Here is a 16,929-nt window from a genome sequence, read left to right on the forward strand (position 1 = left end):
CACTGGGTCCCAGTTGCAGCACGTGGGAACTTTCATTGTGGACACAGGCTATTCGTTGTGTTGCTTGGGCTCTAGAGTGTAGGCTTCTGTAGTTGTGGCATGAGGGCTTAGTTACCCAGCCGCAAGTGGGAAGCTAGTTCCTTTATCAGGGCTCGAACCCATGTCCCTTGCATTGAAAGGAGGACTCCCAATCATTGGACCACCAAGGAAGTCCCCAAGTACATGTTGGCATGTATTTCATTTTTTCATAGTTGTAAACAGTATTGTATTTTTAGTTTTGATTTCTATGTGTTCATCACTAGTATCTAGAAATGTAGTTGGTTTTTGTAGGTTAAGCTTCTATCCTGTAACCTTGCAGAAATCACTTATGAGTTCTACTAGTGGTTTTGTACATGCCCTGGGCTTTTCTGCCTAGACCATTACGCCGCCTGAAAGTAGCTTACTTCTTTGAGGAATAGACAACCCCAATATTATACCAACTATTCAAATGGATAGAGGAAATGCTCCTCAGCTCATTTTATGAGGCTAGTGCAACCTTGATATAAAAACCAAACAAAGATAGTACAAATAGGAAAAAATTATAGGGCAGTTAAGAACATAGATATCAATATCATAAACAGAATATTAGGGTCCAAATCCAGTATGGAATAAAACAGCCACATATCATGACCAATTTGCCCCCAGAAAAGTAACATTGATTTAATATTAGAAAGCATATAAGTATAATTCACCACATTAAAAGATTGAAAAGGGAGGATAAATTATAATTTCACTATGGATGGATTTTTAAAAAATCAATGAAAACACCTCTTTACATACTAGAAATAGGAGAGAGCTTTCTTAGCTTGATGAAGTCTATACAAGTCGAGGGCAAACATCATACTGGTCAGTATAATTTGTTTAAAGTCAGATATAAGACAAAGAGTCGGACACGACTTAGTGACTGAGCAACAATAACAAAGAAAAGTGCTCACTGTAACTGCTTCAGTCATCATGTGCCAGGACAATAAAACTTTAAAACATTTGTGTAAGGGTTAGACCAGAAAAAACAAGTATTTATTATTTGCAGATATTATGGTTGTCTACTTAGAAGAATCTAAAGAATCCACAGACTGTCAGAACTGCTAACAGAGTTCAGCAAGTTCACTGGCTACAAGATGATGTGTGTGTGAGGGTGCAACATTAAATTAGAAAATGACCGTTTCCCTCCCCTCTCCCAACCCCCTCTGCCCTCCGCTCCCTTCCTCCCTCGTCCCTGTCCCTTCTTCTGTTGCATGAACTAGAACTTCCACTATGATGCTGAATAGGAGTGGCAAGTGCTTGCTTTGTTCCAGTCTCAGGGGGAAAATGTTTAGTCTTTCATCATTAAGTCTAATGTTAGGTACAGGGTTTTTGTAGATAACTTTTTTTCAAGCTGAGGAAATTCCCCTTTGTTCCTGTTTTTATGTTTTTAAAGATTAGTGGTACTGAATTTTGACAAGCACCTTTTCTGTATCAATTGATATGTGATCATGTGATTTTTCTTTTTTAGTTAATATGGTGAATTGATATTGATTGGTTTTTAAATACTGAACCACACTTGCATACCTGAAATAAACCCCACTCGATTATGGTGTATAATTCTTTTTATTGTGTTTATTTATAATTCCCATTAATCAATACTGTATTAAGCATTTTTGTATCTATGTTCATGTGAGATATTGGACCATAGTTTTCTTTGTACTGTTTTTGTCTTATTTTGCTAATACTGGTCTCAAAATTTGTTGGGAGGTATTTCTTCCTCTTCTGTTTTCTGGACAAGACTGTGTGCAAATGATGTTAATCCTTGAAGTGTTTGGTAGAATTCTTCAGTGAGACCATCTGAGCTTGGAGATTACTTTTTTTGGAATTTTAACTTAAAAATTCAATTTATTTGAGGGTTAAACATTTATTCAAATGATCTATTTCGTATTAAATGAGTTGTGGCCCTTGGTGCTTTTTGGGGAAGCGGTCCATGTCACCTGCATTGTGTATTTATATGTGGAGAGTTTTCCACTATAACCCTTTATTATACTTTTGGTGGATAAGTTTCTAGCTGCTGTGTGATAGCTCCTGTAACATACCTTATAGTGGTCATTTTTCTGTTTTTTTTTGGTCAGTCTTGGTAAAGCTTTGTCAATTTTACTGATCTTTTCAAAGAACTAGCTTTTTGTCTCATTGATTTGCTTTATTGTTTTCAATTTCATTGACTTTTGCTCTCCTGCTTGCTTGGATTAAATTTTTCTTTTAAAATTTTTTTCTAATTTCTAGAGGTGGAAGCTTGTTTTATTGATTTGACTCTTTTGTAACACTTAGTGTCACAAATTTCAGTATACTGTATCAACATTTTATTAGTTTTAGTGAAATGTATCAAACTTCCCTTTCAAGTCCCTTTATCCTCCCTTACTTATGATTTTAAAGTATTTCCTCTGCATATACAGTTACCATATCAGACCACAATGTAAGTCTTGCTTTAGCCATCAAAGTAACTGATGAAACTCAACAGAAGGAAGTTTATAATACTTACCCATATTTTACTTTTTTCTGTTGCTTTTTCTGCTTTTCTAATTTTCCAAGATTCTTTTATCATGTTGTTGTCTGTTTCAAGTACTTTCTTTAGTCTTTTCTTTAGGAAAAGTCTACTCACCCAAATTCTCTTGATTTTCCTTCATTTGAGAATGTCTTGCTTCCTCAAAGCTAAAGCTCCCCCCCACCCCCAACTAGGATTCTGGTTGGCAGTTCTTTTACTTCAGCACTTGAAATTTCATGTGTGTCACTTCTTTCTGGCCTCTGTGGTTATCTGAATCATTTATTCCTTAGGGTAAGGTGTTGTTTTTCTCTTGATGCTTTTGAGAAGTTTTGTTTGTCTTCAGTGTTTGCAATTTGATTATGATATACTTGGTATGGTTTCTTTGGGTTTATTCTATTTGTTTAGTTTCTTAAGTCTGTAGGTTTATGTATTTAGTCATATTTGTGGGAAATTCAGCTATTAAGTGTTGTAATGCTTTTTCTGTCTTTCTCCCTCTGGGATTCAGATGCCACAAATGTTAGATCTTTGGAATATTTTTCCAGGTCCCCGAGTGCTCTTTCTTCCCCACTGCATTTTCACTCTGTTAAGATTGACAATTTCTATTTTATCTTCAAGTTCACCAAGTCTTTCTCCGCCCTCTCCATTCTACTTTTGAGTTCATCCATTGAGATTTGTTCTTCAGTGATTGTATTTTTCAGTTCTAAATTTTCCACTTGGTTATTTTTTGTGTATTCTCTTTCTTTGCTGAGCTTTTCCATTTTTTCCCATTTATTTTAAATACATTCATAGCTGCATTTCTATAGCATCATTGCAGCATGTTTATCATGGCTGCTTTAAAATCTTTTCTGGATTATTCCCAATCTGTGGTGTGTTAGTATTGGTATCTGTTGAACGTCTTTTCTCAAGTTGAGGTTTTCTGGGTTCTCAGTATGATGAGTGATTTTTCACTTGAACTCTGGTATTTTGGCTATTATCAGACTCTGGATCTTATTTAAATCTTCTGTCCTAGAAGGCCTCCTTCGACTCTGAGCTGGTGGGGAATGAGGATGCTGTCCTGATGCTGTGGAGTGGGGTGGACTAGAGTCTCTATGTGGCCCTCACGGACACTCAGTGTGGGGAGGAATGCCTGCCATTGCTGGCAGGGGTGGAAGGGCACCTTTTTAAGTGGTTTCCCCCGACACTGCTGAGCAGGGGTGGAGGTAAGCTCCCGCTGCTAGATGGTGGTGAAAATCCTAGCTTCCTATTAGACCTCCTGTGACACAGTCCAGCATGGCAAGGATGGTATCTTATTACCATCAGGTGGGGGGCAGAAATCCAGGATCCTCATGTGGACACCAGTGACCCTGTTGGCAGCAGGGGTAGACTCATTACTGCAGGTGGGTGTGAAAATCCTGAGTCCCTACTTAGCTTTTGTTGGCTGGAGCAGGGTCACAGTTTTTTCCCTTTGGCTGGAGTAGGGCAATTATTCTGTCAAAGTTTTCTGTCTTGCTAGGTTGGCCCTTTCCTTGTCCTTTGTCTTGAGAGAGAACACTTTCCTCAGAGCTTTGTCTGTGCCTGTTGATACTTGTGGTGGCCAACTTCTCCAGCCTCATTCTGGGAAAGATGCAGAAAGAAGACCCCAGGAGCTCACTATCATATTCCTCAAGGCCCCTAGCCGGGCAGCCTTTTCTCCTCCTTCCAGAGTTGCTCGTGTTTGGTTTACATGTAATGTGCATGTGTGCTCAGTCGCTCAGTCATGACCAACTCTTTGCGACCCCATGGACTGCAGCCCACCAGGCTCCTCCGTCCATGGGATTTTCCAGGCAAGAGTACCGGAGTGGGTTGCCATTGCCTTCTCCAGGAGATCTTCCCAACCCAGGGATCGAACCCTGGTCTCCTGCACTGCAGGCAGATGCTTTAACCTCTGAGCTACCAGGGAAGCCTGTATACTCCATCTTGTCTGAACTGGAATGCAGATGGGTTTTGAAACCACCACATGAGGGAACTGCCTTGTGGTTCCCAATTATCTGTTGGGATTAAGTGTGAGAACTTAATCAGGAGGCTACAGTGTTGGATAAAATCAGGTGGGACACCCTCAACTCTTTCCCATTACCAGACACAGGGCATCCTGGAAGCAGGCATGGCTCATATACTCCCCAGAAGACTGAGGATGTCATCATCAACCCCTGGGGTGAGGACTTCCCTGCTGTGAACTTGTCTGTCTTACCTGGTCCATCATGCTTGACTGCCACAAAGTTCTTCTTTTTTGAAAGCCCGAGGCTGATCTCTCTCCCCTATATTTCCTGCCCCTGGGCTTGAACCATGTGTTTACCTCATTGTTTACTCATCTGTGTGCCCATGATTGGAGGAGAGGTTCCGAAGTCCTGTCACAGAGGCTACTTTATTTATTTCTAGGACTCCAAGCCCAGCCCAGGTCTATGATCTGCCTGGAGGATGCCCTGGGGTCTATGTGAAGGGGGCAGTGTTGCTGGGAACTGGGCTTTGGAGGCTCATGATTGGAAAGGATGTGTGTGAAGTCATTTGGCTTCCTAAATATAACCTGTGGGATCTCACAAAGCCCCCAAATGGTGAAGATCTGTGAGAAATCTTTATCATGATCAAGACAGTTATAGCTTTTATCCTTCACCCAAGTATCAAATCCAAGGGACTCTAAATGAAAAAGAGCAGAATTCAGGATTAAAGTAAGTAAGTTAAAGATTGTTTCCTGTTTGAACAACCATGTGATTTGAATATTCAGATATTCTCAGTGTACTGTCAGAGGATTTTCAGGAGAAAGAAATGAAGATTATCCAAATTTGTAGAAGACCTTCAAAAAATTTGAAGCAGTTGAAACAATTATGTTCATCAGTCAGGGGCTGGGGCTGGCATAGGTGAGGGGAGGAAGGGAAGAGTGGGATGGCTCTTTTCACCAGACAGTGCTGGACTGGGGTGCAGGAGGCCTGGGTGTGAGGTCTGTCTTTTTCTTCAGAGTGCTTTTGCTGTGTGCCCTTGGGTACACATTACCTGCCCTCTCTGGGCTTTGGTCTCATACTGGTAGTCTGAGGTGACTGAAATGTAGTCTTTAAACCTAATTTTATGGGAGCTTTAAACTTGACTCCCTTAATTCCACTGTGTTTCAGATTTTATCCATCTGTGGATTTTATCCTTCAGTGGATCCCCATGAAGATCTGACTCTAGTCCAGATTATAAACAGACTCCTGGCAGTCCAGAAATAAATTCATGGTTATATGGTTAACTAAACTTTGACAAGGGCATCAAGTACACACAATAGAGAGAATAGTGCTGGGAAAACACTTCTTTAAAAAAGAAGAAAAGAAAGAAAGAAACTGGACCTCTGTATTACACCACTCACAAAGATGAACTTGAAATGGATTAAAGACTTAAATGTAAGACCCGAAACTGTAAAACTCTTAGGAAAAATCAAAGGGAAAAATTCCATTGACATTGATCTTGGCAGTGTTTTTGGATATGATGCCAAAAGCGTAGACAACAAATGCAATAACCTAAAAAGCTTTTGCATAGTAAAGGAAAGTGAAAGTGAAAAAGACAACCCATGGAATGGGGAGAAAATAATTGCAAACCATATAACTGATAAGAGGTTTATATGTAAAGCACATAAAAACTCGCACAACTCAATGGCAAAAGGAGAAATAATCCAATTAAAAATTGGGCAAAGGACTAAAATAGATACTTTTTCAAAGACATGCAGATGACCAACAGGTACAAAGTGCTCAATGACACTAATCATCAGAGAAATGCAAGTCCAAACCACATGAAATATCACCTGACACCTGTTAGAATGGCTGTTAGCAAAAAGGCAGGAAATAACAAGTGTTGGAGAGGGTTTGGAGAAAAGGGAACTCTTGGACAGTGTTGGTGAGAATGTAAATTGGTGTAGCCATTTATGGAAAACAGTATGACAGTCCCTCAAAAAATTAAAAATAAAGTTACCAAAGATCTAGAAATTCCACTTTTGGGTATATAGCCAAATGAAATGAAATCAGTATCTCAAAGAGATATCTGCACGCCTACACCCACTGCAGCGCTATTCTCAGTAGCCAAGACATGGAAGCCACCTGGATGCCATTTCATGGATGAATGGGTAAAGAAAATATGATATCTCTGTTTATTTATAACATTGATCAGCCTTAAAGGAAGGAAACTCTGCCACTTATGACAACATAGTTAGAGCTGGAGGACATTATGTTAAGTTAAGTAAGCCAGACAGGGAAAGACAAATACTGTATGATCTCACTTACATGTGGCATCTTGAAAATACAAAAAGCAGCAGCAGGGAAAATGGGGAGATGTTCATCAATGGGAATAAACTTTTAACCATAAGGTGAGTAAGTTCTGAAGATATAGTGTACAGCATGGTGATGATACTTAATAATACAGTATTATATACTTGAAATTTGCTAAGAGAGTAATCTTAAGCATTCTCACTGCACACACACAAGGGTAATTATGAGGTGATGGCTGTTTTAGTTAACTTTGATTGTGGTAAATATTTTATAATATATATAAATATATACACATATCAAATCCTCACATTGTACACTTCAGGTACATACAATTTTGTCAGTTATATCAATAAAGAACAAGGGCATATGAGATTAGTTAGAAGTCTGAAAGACAGTGAAACAAAAAAATTATTACATGACAACACTGTGGAAAATGTATAGAAAATAGGTGGTTTCCTAACAAAAGTTAACAAAATTGATGTAAGAATAGTTAACTAACATGGTGTAAGTGCTGAGAGATTGGAAATGTCATTAAAGATTTACTAAGACGGATGTCCTTAACTTTGACTACATATTGGAATCATCAGGGGAGACTTAAAAATTCTATTCTATGACAGCGTAAAATGGTTTAGTTGCCGTGGAAAACATTAAATTGAACATAGAGTTACTATGTGACCCAGCAGTTCCACTCTTAAGACTATACATAAAGAATTAAAAATAAGAGTTCAAAAAAGGCGCACACCCTGATGTTCACAGCAGCACGGTTCACAGTAGCTGAAAGGAGGAGACAACCTCAAGGCTGATCGACAGACAGATGGATAAAATCTGAAACACAGTGGAATATTATGCAGCTATAACAAAGAACGGAGCTACTGATACATGCTGTAACACGGATGAACCTTGAAAACATGCTGAGTTAAAGAAGCCAGACACAAAAGGCCACTGGTAAATCCATTTATATGAAATGTCCAGGACAGACAAAGCCACGGACATAGGAAGTAGATTAGTGTCAAAGTTGTGGGGTGGGAGAGTGCCTGATAATGGGTGTAGGGATTTCTTGGGGGTGAGGAAGTATTCTGGAACTAGATAGAGGTGGTGCTGGTCTGACATTGTAAATGTACTGAATGCAACTGAATTGTGTATTTTTAAAATGTGCATAAAGTAAACAATTCACATTTATTTATTTATTTGCTCATTTATTTATAGGATGTAAGTTTTGGTGCACAGCACTACAGTGTGACACCTGTATACACTAGAGTCATTGCCACAAGTTGCGTCACCATCCATCACCATACAGTTGGCCTTCACCCACTGTGCCCACACCAGCCCCCTTCTCTGGTAAGCACCAATCTCTTCTCTGTATCTCTGAGCTTTGTTTTTGCTTTATTTTGTTTGTTTTGTATTTTTGGATTCCAAGTCTGAGTTAAATAATACAGAATTTGTCTTTCTCTGTCTGACTTCTTTCACTTAGAACAGGGCCTTCAAAGTCCATCCATGCTGTCCCAAATCTCAGGATTTCATTCTTTTTTATGGTTGAGTAATACAGTGTCAGACTTTATTTTTTGGGGCTCCAAAATCACTGCAGATGCTGATTGCAGCCAGGAAATTAAAAGACGCTTACTCCTTGGAAGGAAAGTTATGACCAGCCTAGATAGTATATTAAAAAGCAGAGACATTACTTTGCCAACCAAGGTCCGTCTAGTCAAGGCTATGGTTTTTCCCGTGGTCATGTATGGATGTGAGAGTTGGATTGTGAAGAAAGCTGATCGCCGAAGAATTGATGCTTTTGAACTGTGGTGCTGGAGAAGACTCTTGAGCATCCCTTGGACTGCAAGGAGGTCCAACCAGTCCATTCTAAGGGAGATCAATCCTGGGTGTTCATTGGAAGGACTGATGCTAAAGCTGAAACTGCAATACTTTGGCCACCTCATGTGACGAGTTGACTCACTGGAAAAGACTCTGATGCTGGGAGTGATTGGGGGGCGGGAGGAGAAGGGGACGACAGAGAATGAGATGGCTGGATGGCATCACCAACTCTGTGGACCTTTTATCCATTGATGGACACTTAGGTTGTTTCTATAACTTTGCTACTGTAAATATTGCTGTAATAAACAAGGGATGCATGTATCTTTTCAAACTGGTGTCACCAGAAGTGAAATATTTGGATTCTATGGTAGTTCTATTATTTTTTTGAGAAATTTCCATACTGTTTTCCACAGTGGCTGTACCGGTTTACATTCTGACCAACATTATATGAGGGTTCCTTTTTATCCACATCCTGACCAACATTTGTTGTTTCTTGTCTTTTCAAGAATAGGCATTCTAACAAGTGTGAGGTGACAGTTCATTGTGGCTTTGACTTGCATCTCTCCAATAGTGATGTTGAACATCCTTTCAAATGCTTGTTGGAAAATGCCTTCCTTGGAAAAATATCTCTTCAGGTCTTTTGCTTGTTTTTTTTTTTTTTTACTTGCAGGATTTCAGTTCTCCCAGCAGGGATTGAACCTGGGCCCTCAGTAGTGAAAGAACAGAGTCCTAACTGCTGGACCACCAGGGAATTCCCTGATGATGATTTCTTTTAATGTGCAGAAACTTTTCAGATTGACGTGATCCATTTGTTTATTTTTGCTTGCCTCCTGTTCCTTTGGAGTCAGATCCACAAAACACCACTAAGACTTATGCCAGTAAGGTTATTATTGCCCATGTTTTCTTCTAGTTTATGGTTTCAGGTACTACATTCGAGTCTTTAGTCAATTTTCAGTTAATTTTTATGTTTTTATAATTTTTCTAGTTTCATTCTCTAGCATACAGCTTTCCAGTTTTCCCCAAACCATTACTGAAGAGATTACCCTTTCTCCATATGTGTTCTTGTCTAGAAATTAATTGTCCATATATGTCTGGGTTTATTTCTGGGCACTCATAAATTGTACACTTAAAATGGATTGCATGACAACTTTTATATTTTGTTATGTGAATTTTACTACAATAAAAAATTATGATTTCTGGGCCCTACCTGAAACCACTGAATTCCAAGAAGTCTCTGGGAATGAGGTCCAGGCCTTAGGATTCAAATCTTCCTTAGGACTCAAATTTCAATCTCTAGAGCTGAGTTTGTTGGGAGTCTAGAGTCCAGCTAAAGCATCTAGATTTATCAGGGTCAATGCTTTGAACAGTTCTGGGGCCAGATAACACAACAATTAAAAGACCAATATTTGTAACTAACAAAGAGCTCCAACTAATGAAACACAAAAATCCAAATATATCCAAGTATGCGGGAGAAGAAATCTTTAAAAAATAAAATAAGCAAAGGAACAGAGGTTCAGCTTTACTAGTAGTCAGGAAATAAAAATGAAAGTAACAGTGACTTGCTACTTTTCATTTGTCAGGTTGGCAATAATTAAAGAAAACAAAACATCCAGTACTTGCAAAGATGTGTTGCAAAGGGCATGCCTATGGGAAAGAATGGGGCTTCCTTGGTGGGTCAGTGGTAAAGAATCCGCCTGCCAATTCAGGAGATGTGGGTTTAACCCCTGAGTCGAGAGGACACCCTGGAGAAGGAAATGGCAACCCACTCCAGTATTCTTGCCTGGGAAATCCCATGGACAGAGGAGCCTGGTGGGCTACAGTCAATGGGGTTGCAAAGAGTCTTAGCGACTAAACAACCACCACCACAACAGTGGTAAAGAATCTACCTGCCATACAGGAGAGGCAGATTCACTTCCTGGGTTGGTAAGATCCCTTTGAAGAGGAAATGGCAACACACTCCAGTGTTCTTGCTGGGGAAATCCCATGGACAGAGGAGCCTGGGGGGCTACAGTCCACGGAGTTGCAGAGTTGGACATGGGCCTCTTATCTTTCACCCTGGAGTCCAGTGTGCTGTGTGAAGTGTGGTGTCAGCTGGGAGGAGCTTTTTAGGGGAGAATGGTATTGATATGTCTGGTTCTGGCCAGACTGTATATGACAATACCTATTTGAAATTCCATGTCTGAGACTCCACCCTACAGAAATATGTACTGAAGAATTGTTTATAGTGGCAACAAAAGATTAACCAGAAATAACCTGCCTGTCCTCAGAGACAGAAGCACTGAAAAATCAGAATCTTATGCATCATGGGATCTTATGCAGCTATTAAAATAATTAGACATCCATCCATTCACCTGGGACAACCGCACGTTGCATGCACTTCTAAGTTAAAAAAAGGATCACATTTCAGAGGGAAAAATAAGCCTCTTGAAAGTGGCCCCCCTCTCTCTGCCTTTCCTCCCTTTCCCTCCCACATTTTACAGTGTTCTTCAGTCGTATTTGTGATTCCTGGACTGGGCCAGGCTCTGCCACACTTCTGGGTCTTGCCCATGCTATTCCAGCCTGCTGCCTTGCTAATTCCTACTTATGGTTCCTGTTAAGAAGTTGTCTCAAGTCATTATTCTTCAATTAAAAATAAGCAAATTTTAAAAAAGAAGGTGGCTCCCTTTGTAGGAAGCCCTTCCTGATCTCCCCTTCTTCCCATGTGTCCCCTAGTCCCCCAGGCTTCCCTCTGCTTTAACCTGACTATGTTCTTGCTGCCAAAGAACCTTTGCCTTCTGGCCTGGGGCCTCCTAGGGGAGATGGGTCATGCTTTGGGCACCCTTGAATACCTGGAGCCCAGCACCAGGCCTGGGGAGGAGGCAGCAGTGTTGGCTGTCCCATAGGAATTGGGTTGAAGCAAGGTGGTGGTCAGAAACTTTCGTTTGTTTCCCCTAACTTAGTCTTAGGAAATGTCAATCTATTTAAAAGGAATGCACCTAAAGCTGTGGGGCTTCCCCGGTGGTGCTAGTGGTAAAGAACCTGCCTGTCAGTGCAGGAGACGTGAGGTATGTGGGTTTGATTCCTGCATTGGGAAGATCCCCTGGAGGAGGGCGTGGCAACCTACTCCAGTATTCTTGCCTGGAGAATCCCATGGACAGAGGAGCCTGGCGGTTTACAGTCCATAGGGTTGCAAAGATTCAGACACGACTGAAGTGGCTTAGCACGCACACTCGCACTGAATGTTATGATCTGTTACCAAAATATTTTGAATAACTGTTATGCATTTTCCAGCTCTTTCCCCACCTCCAGCTTTTTAAAGGTGGTCAGAACATGACTGATGGCTTGTCTTTGTTTGCCTGGGGCTTTCCTGACTCTGGCACTGAAAGCCTCTGTCCCAGGCCAACCATTGCCATTGGCTGTGTCCAGTCTGAGTGACCTGCGGGGACCTCTTTTCTTTCACCCTGGAGTCCAGTGTGCTGTGTGAAGTGTGGTGTCAGCTGGGAGGAGCTTTCTAGGGGAGAATGGTATTGGTATGTCTGGTTCTGGCCAGACTTCTGCCACTTTGAATAAGTGGTCTCAAATAACTTCTTAACTCCATGTGTCTCAGTTTCCTAATACACAACATGGGCATGAAAATTCTAAATCAGGTTTAGAATTGTAATGAGTGTGCAGTGGGGACCATGCACTGTGGTTTTAACCCTCAACAATCTGAGAGCTTGGTGTTGATAAGACTTCCATTTGACAGATGAGAAGACTGAGGTTCAGTGAAGCGAAGTGATCAATCCAGGTTTACAGCCACACGAGCCATTACCCAAAAGCCCCAGCGGTGTCTGTTTCTACCTCTGCTGGCTGCAGGTGCTTGCTGAGTGAGCTGCATGTGCGGTTGCTCTCTCTGGGACCAGGCTTCCTCAGGACAGTTGGGCCATCCTACTAGGGAGCCCCCAGTGAGTTCTCTGGCTCAGGGCAGTGGCAATAGCCAGCAAAGCCAGCAATCCTGCTGGGCACTCCTCTACCCTGCCTAGAGCTTCATCAGAGTCGGGAGAAATCAAGGGATCCCACAAGGTGATCTGGGCAAGATTCACTCACCCAATCATTCCTGAGTGCATTAATCCAAGCAGGCGTGACTTGTCCATCTTTGCCACCTCCCAGGGCGGTCTGAGAATCCCACCAGTGAACATGTTGGTGCTCAGAGGGAGGGAGGAGCACCTCGGATTGCCTGCGGCAGTTAGTGAAGGCTTCCTGGAAGAGGCTGCATGTGAACTCTGCTTGGAGAGACTGACTAGGCTGCTGGGTAAGACACGGGCAGGATGCCAGCAGAAAGGCCAGAACATGCAAAGTCAGAGCCACTGCAGTCATGGTGGGCATGCAGGAGGACAGGGCAGTTTGGAGGCTGTGCTGGAGTTCAGGGAAGTGTGGCAAAGGAGCGGTGGGGAGAAGGCCACGCTGGCTGCTGGCCTGGAGAGGGGGCTGCGGTCATCGTGGAGGCCATGAGAAGTTCCTAGAGAGTTCTGAAGAGCAGGTGGCAGCCAGTTTTGTTGGCTAGAGAGGTGCAGTTAAGGATATTGGGGGACTGAAAATGTCCAGATGTAAAGAGCAGAACAGGTCAGGGGTCCAACCTCTGCCCCTTCCCTGGCCCTGCAACACTCCCCAGGTAGCCTCTATGCCGCTGTGGGTCGGCCTAGGTCAGCCTGGTCCTTGGCATACCTTGGATGCCACAGATTGTTGATGGAATGATGCTGTTAGATAAATGACTCATTTGCTGCTGCTGCGGCTACTGCTGAGTCACTTCAGTCGTGTCCGACTCTGTGTGACCCCATAGACGGAAGCCCACCAGGCTCCCCCGTCCCTGGGATTCTCCAGGCAAGAACACTGGAGTGGGTTGCCATTTCCTTCTCCAATGTGTGAAAGTGAAAAGTGAAAGTGAAGTCGCTCAGTCGTGTCCGACCCTTAGCGACCCCACGGACTGCAGCCTACCAGGCTGCTCCATCCTACTGACCCACCAAATCCAGTGGTGCTGGAAGGAAAGGAGGGCCCAAAGGCAGGGGGTGGGGGGGAGGGGTAAGAGGAGTGAAAGGACCTGATTTAAATTTGGAAAGAAAGACATTATCTGCTACCTTCCTCAGAAGGAGCAAATGCCTCTCAGTGGCCCTAAAAGCTCCTCATCCTGCCGTTTTGCACAATATACAGTATCTTTGCCTAACAGACAGAATAATCTCATTTTCTCACTGGCTACAGAGCTTAGCTTTCAATCAGTTATCTCCCAATACATAAAAAAAAACCCGTCTCAGTGTCACATCTCCGCCTGCTGGGTGCTTCGTTTTCCCTGTCAAGGAATTTGCAAATCAATTGCTTTAACAATACTTTCCACAAATTACCTTCAAATGCCTGTGATGTCACCCACAGTTAATGTGTTCCTGATAAATAATGCATCAGGAAGTGGTGAGGCATTATTTTCCCCCCATCCTTGAGATGCAATAAAGGAAAGAGCCTGTTCTAGTGTGCAGAGGTCTGACTTCAGCCCTGGGGCCGGGGCGTGTGACTGGGTGCTGGGAGGCAGAGTGAGGGGTGGAGAGGGAGCCAGATGGGAGGCCAGCTGGCTGGCTCTGCTAGCACGGTGCCGGTGCCGTCCGGCTTGGTCCATGCGAGACCCTGCACCTCCTTGCACCTCAGCTTCTGTGCAGGGCCCCAGGATGGTTAGTCACAGTCTTTACAGGCCTAACAAAGGTCCAGGTAGCCCCACCCAGGAGCTTGTTTGAGGAGGTGCTGCAGCCCAATGGACAGGGAGTATGTTTTGGTTCCCAGCCCTTAAAAACCACGGAGAGGGACTGAATGGCAGAAGGCTTTCCTGAGCTGGCCAAGTTCAGTCTAAGCAAACCTGTGGGTCTGCATCCCTAAACTTAGCATCCTGTGTGCAGGGCAGCTCTGGAGAGACCTCTGTGCTCCAAATGAGACTGGGGACCCTGAATGCAGGGCCTGGGGGCGTCCAGAGGAGCTGTGGCCTTGGGAGAGAGCTCTGTGTCCTGGGGGCTCAGGCAGCTCCTGAGCTGGCCTCGGTTGGAGGTGGGATGGCTAGAAAGTCTGGGCCTCTGGCTGGGATTTATGTAGTTCTGTAAGAGGAAGCACTGACTGAAACCTGCCGCCCTGGCCAGGCACCGTAAAGTCACGCGTGGGTATGTTCCTTGGTTTTTCTCTCGTCACAACAAAGATTTGGAGTGCCAGACATTAAAGCCCCGTCAGCGTGTCACAGCTCTCGGGTCTTGGACAGACCGTGTTATAGCTCTCAGGTCTCGAATGGACCATGCTATAGCTCTTAGACAAATCAGTGTTACAGCTCTATTTTATTTAGAAGATAGCAGGAAAATCCGTCTTCGAGGCGTGAGGGTTCGTCGGTCCAAAGACGCGAAGAGAAGAGCGGCCCAGCGTGCGGGAGAAAGAGCGAGCTAGCTTTGGCTCCTCTTTTTATATGCTTTTTTTCCCTCCTGGGCCTGCCCTATGTAAATTGGGCCAGCCAGGAGTGTTGTTTGATTTACCTGAGGTCCTCACTCCGGTCCTTGGACCTTCCTTTGTTCTATTTTCGTGGGCTTTTCCCTTCCTTGTCTTTTGGCCACCTCCATTTTGGACTCCTTTTCCCTATTCTATCTACCTAACATTCCCCCCTCAAGAGATGGGAGGCCCAATTCTTTGGGAATAGGAAAATTGAGGTCTTTCTGGCTACTTCCTGCTGAACTGGGATGGCGAGGGGTATTGGGCCTCCCCCTCTTGCTAGTCTCAGGCCTCAGAGTCCTCATGGCGGTGTCCATCTAAGGGTGAGTGATATTTTCCGTGGTCGGCTGTAGTTTTACATCTTTGTTGAACTGGCACTGCATGTTGTAGTTTGTTGACCTGGGCAGAGACAAAACAGGTTAGACAATTTATACTGTATGGGACAATCATAAGCAGCATCAGTATGGTGTAACAAGGACTAGTAGGGGCATTAGCCAATTCCAAATTCTCATCGCCAGGATGGCTCAAGTCCCTCCTTGTTCAGGGATCAGAAGATCTATCTCCTGTCTGTTTTGGAGTACAGTCTCTGCCAAGCAGTGTTGGCTCTTTAGCGCTATCTAAAGAAATCTTATCCCCAGAAACCAGATTTTGGGGGTGTTCATTGGAATGACACTTATTTGTAACCCTGAATAGGTATCTGAGATCTCCCAGGGGCTCACAGGTGTATTGAGGGTCCTCTTCTCTTTTCTTCCATGGCTTGACTCATGAGTAGTGGATCCAGGAGTCATGTCCTGGTACCTTGACTGCTGTGGGGGTAGAAAGTATTACAGGGTAGGGGCCCTTCCATGTGGGCTGGAGTTGAGCCTTTGGGGACCCATCTCTCCAGACTTTAATTAGGACTTGAGTCCCTGGAGCATATAGTGCTGACTCCTTAGGATCTTTTGGGTCCTGGTTCATACCCCACAAGCGTATATCTTGTTGGAATTGCCCAGTGGCCATGGTATAAGACTGGAGGGTCTGAGCCTCTGGATCTAGGAAGAGGTCATTGACATAAACAAAAGGTCTCCCATATAGCATCTCATAAGGACTAAGACCAACATGTTCCTTAGGGGCAATTTGGGTGCGGAGGAGGGCTACTGGTAAAGCCTCCTTCCACCCCAGGGAGGTCTCCTGGGTTATCTTTTTTATCGCTGATTTTAAGAATTGGTTGGCTCTCTCTGCTTTTCCTGAAGACTGAGGCCTCCAGGCACAATGGAGATAATAAGTAATGCCCAATGCTTTAGACACCCGTTGGGTGATCTTAGAAGTAAATGATGTCCCGTTGTCACTTTGTAATGACCTGGGCAGACCAAATCTTGGAATTATTTCATGGAGCAGTTTTTTTACACCTCCTCAGCCTTCTCAGTCTGGGTGGGAAAGCCTTCAATCCATCCTATGAATGTATCTATCATGACTAATAGGTATTTATACCCTTGAGAAACTGGCATCTGGGTGAAGTCTATCTGCCAGTCCTCTCCTGGGTAGGCCCCATGTCGTTGGACGGGCTGGGCCAGCTGGGGTCTTCGAGCTCCTTGGGGGTTGTTTAATTGACAAGTGGAACAAGAGGAGACCACTTGCCTTATAGTTGTTCGGAAGCCTGTTCCTCTGAAGGAACTTTCTAGTAATCTTTGGAGGGCCTTTTCCCCTAAATGAGTAGTAGCATGTAAGGAGTTAGCCAACTTCCATTGGAAGTTCCCAGGAAGAAAAAGAAGTCCCTCTTTTTGGAACCACCCCATATGATCTTCTTGAAAGCCCTCACTCTTAGCTTTAAGAGTCTCACCTTCAGTATATGAGGGAGTTTTTGGCAAATTAGTCTGTGGAACTAAGGTG

This window comes from Moschus berezovskii, chromosome 2, assembly GCF_049115385.1.
Source record: "Moschus berezovskii isolate FMDL1 chromosome 2, NW_MosBer_1.0, whole genome shotgun sequence".
In the NCBI taxonomy this organism is placed as follows: domain Eukaryota; kingdom Metazoa; phylum Chordata; class Mammalia; order Artiodactyla; family Moschidae; genus Moschus; species Moschus berezovskii.